Source organism: Podarcis filfolensis (assembly GCF_964270895.1).
Source record: "Podarcis filfolensis genome assembly, chromosome: 10".
Taxonomy (NCBI): Eukaryota; Metazoa; Chordata; class Lepidosauria; order Squamata; family Lacertidae; genus Podarcis; species Podarcis filfolensis.
In genome coordinates this window covers 71614726-71618409 of record NC_139612.1, presented here as the reverse complement: position 1 = coordinate 71618409, position 3684 = coordinate 71614726, and positions in this window count along the sequence as shown.

Below are 3684 nucleotides of genomic sequence, written 5' to 3'. Positions count from 1 at the left end.
TAATCCTCCATCCACCTCTAGATCTTTATGAATCACCTGCACAGTCCCAATGGTCCATTTGGACCATTATGTGAGACCCAGGTCTATGTCTTTTCCGGGGACTGTGGTCTGGGTCAGTCAGAGAACAAGTAACAAGGATTGGTGCTTGGGGTCAGCTGAATGGATGCTCAGGGAAGCTTGGAGATGGACCTCCATCTACATGCCTTACACTGCATGGAGAGAGCAGGAGAAGCAGAAGGAAAGCAGGTGGTGCATGGGAATCCCAGACAGAAACACCCACCCCCATTGCGCCTTATAATAATGATGTGCTGTCTGATCTTGTGCCTGTCTTCTGACAGAGGACTATCCTAATCTGGTACTGAAAAGCAGGATATTCAAGGCAAGGAGATAACTGTATTTAATGGTAGGTAGCCGTGTTGGTCTGACGCAGCTGAAATAAAAAAGTAAAAAAATAGTCCAGAAGCATCTTAGGGACCAACTAAGTATGTTCTAGGTATAAGCTTACCTAGAACAATCTTAGTTGGTCTCTAAGGTGCTACTGGACTATTTTTTAATTTTTTATTTCAACTGTGTCAGACCAACATGGCTACCTACCTGCATCTAGATGTCATGGGGTATTAGGGGAGCAGTAGTTCCTTTGGTGGAAAATATATCATGCACCTTATAGGGTAATTTATCCACTATTGGTCCCCACCCTGCAGTCAACTCTCACCTGTGGCTTCCAGAAGCTGTCAGTATGCAACAGGGGCTGCGATCCCAGGAATGGCTTCGACCAGCTGGCAAAACCAGGTGAGGATACCTGATGGGTCTCAAATCCTTGGTGTATTAGGGAATTCTGTTGCAGGTGAAGGCAGGCCCTGGTGGATGGAGAGGATGAGAACAACAGTCAATCCCACAGTCAAGAAGGCAGATTCTGCCCGTGCGGAAGAGGACAGTGAAGGGGAGATGGGGCACGTCCACCTGGAGGCTTTTTATCTAGTCCTAGGGTTACTCTGACATTGAATTATATATAAATTACAGTATTGAAATGTGCCTGCTCCCACTTCCTATTCTGTTATTACTCTACTCTGTCTGTTTCTTACTTGAGTGCTGTTTTGGTATGCTAAGTCAGGGTTTTACTGTGAGTTACATTTTTGCTATTTTTTGGATCCTGTTATGCTTATTTGTATTCAGTACAGTCATACCTCATGTTACGTTTGCTTCAGGATGCGCGTTTTTGTCTTGTGTCCCGTGGCAACCCAGTTACTTCCGGGTTTTGCCGCTCATGCATGCGCAGACATGCAAAATGACATCACGTGCATTCGCAGAAGCAGTGAATCGCGACCTGCACATGCACAGATGTGGGTTGCGTTATGCTCATGTTGCAAACGGGCCTCCGGAATGGATCCCGTTCGCAGCCACAGGTACCACTGTAATAGATTTCTCAGCTGAATTGGTTTTTTTGCTGCCTCTGAGCATTTTTTGCTACTCTGCTAATTATACGTGGAACTTGCTCTGGAGATCGTTATGGAGGAACAAGATCTGCAACCTTAAGCCATAAACAGCCTCGGCCCTGTAGACCTGAAGGAGCGTCTCCACCCCCATCGCTCAGTCCGGATAGGGAGGTCCTCCTCCGAGGGTCTTGGTACTAAAGGGTTAAGAGGTAACAAGTCGCTCTAATCACTGAGCAGCTGGAAGTCATTAAGCATCCAGGAATGTGAGTTAGGTTTGTATAAAGAGTCAGTTCACCCATGTTTCTGTCTCTTCTTCCCCCCTTGACCTGACTCGCAGACTCAGTTTGTGGCCATGGGCGTGTTTGCTGATATGAGTTAAGTTTAGAGTAAAGTTTTCTTTATGCCGGAGATAAAAGCATGTGTGCTTTATCGCCAGGGTTTTTCTTTTGTGAATAAAGTTTTTCCCTGAGTTCCAAAGTGCTTGCTCCACATGTAGCAAAAAAAAAAAAAAAGAGAAAGAAAGAAAGAATTTTAAGTAATAAAAAACTGGGCCAAGAGTTTATCGCATCAGATTCGAACAAAAAGAGAGGTGTGGTAATATATGTAAAAGAGAAGCATGATCCAAAATTAATTTTTAAGGAGGATGAGGGAAGAATATTGATTGTACAAATTGGGTTTCAAGGGGAAAAATGGCTGATTGTGGGGATCTATGCACCAAACGATAAGAAAGCTGAATTTTATACAAAGTTGGATGAAATAATGTTAGAGTATTTAGATCAGAAATTGATACTACTGGGAGACTTTAATGGAGTGGTGGTACCGGATTTAGACAGATTAACAAAGAGGCGAAATACATATGAAGGTAAACTGCCGAAGGCCTTCTTTGATATGGCCAATATATTGGGACTAATTGACATCTGGAGATTAAGGAATCCAAGAGTAAGACAATTTTCATTCCACTCTGAACCAAACCAAAGCTTCAGCAGAATAGATCAGATCTGGGTTTCTAAGATTCTAACACTGAGAGTAACTAGAATTGAAATCCTTCCAAGAACCCTGTCAGATCATAATCCACTATATATGGAATTAAAAGGGAAGGACCCTTCTACACATAGTTGGAGAATGAATGAGAGCTTATTTAATGACCAGAGAGTAGTGGAAACTGCAAAAGAGACAATAACAGACTATTTTAAATAGAATCTAAACAAAGAAACACCAATTGAAACAGTCTGGGATGCGAGCAAAGCGGTGATAAGGGGTTTCCTATTTCAAAAAAACAGCTTCCAGAAAAGAGGGAGAGAGAAGAAGAAAGAAGAGATTCTGTCCCAGATCATGGGGAACGAAAAACAGCTTATAACAAAACCTAAAGATGAAATAATAAAAGGAAATATAAAAAATGTTGCAGTCTCAGTTCTCCATGGTGGTGGGACAGGAGATCGAATGGAAAATAAAAGCCATGAGACAAAAAAAATTTGAGTCAGCCAACAAAGTTGGGAGATTCTTGGCGTGGCAAATAAAAGCAAGACAAAAACAGAACACAATTTGTAAAATAAAATATGGGGATAAAATGATTGAGGACCCGAAAGAAATTAGAAAAGCATTTCAGAGATTCTATAGAGATCTTTATAGGAAAGATACAGAAGACAATAAGAGAATAGAAAAGTATATCCATGACCATAAATTGCATCAAATCTCAGAAGAAGAAAAAAGAGTGCTTAACCAGGAGGTAACAGAACAAGAGGTCATGAAGGCAATAAAAAGAATGAAAATAGGGAAGACCCCAGGACCGGACGGTATCTCAGCAAAGTATTATAAAACATTATCGCAATACCTGACACCTGTTCTAAGTGAAGTAATGAATAAAGTCTTAAGAGAAGGAAAGATGCCAAACACCTGGAAAGAAGCGTATATAACACTGATCCTGAAGAAAGAGGTGGATATATTAGATGTAAAAAATTTCAGACCAATTTCGTTATTGAATAACGACTATAAGCTATTTGCGGATATACTAGCGAATAGACTAAAAATGGTGTTAAATAAGGTGATACACAAGGACCAAACAGGCTTTCTGCCGGGGAGGCAATTAAGGGACAACGTAAGAAACCTGATAAATATAATTGAATACCTTGAAGTCAGAAATGAGAAACAGGCAGTACTAATGTTCATAGATGCGGAAAAAGCGTTCGATAATGTTTCTTGGCATTTCATGAAAGAAAACTTAAAAGTACTAGGAACTGGTGAAATTTTTTTG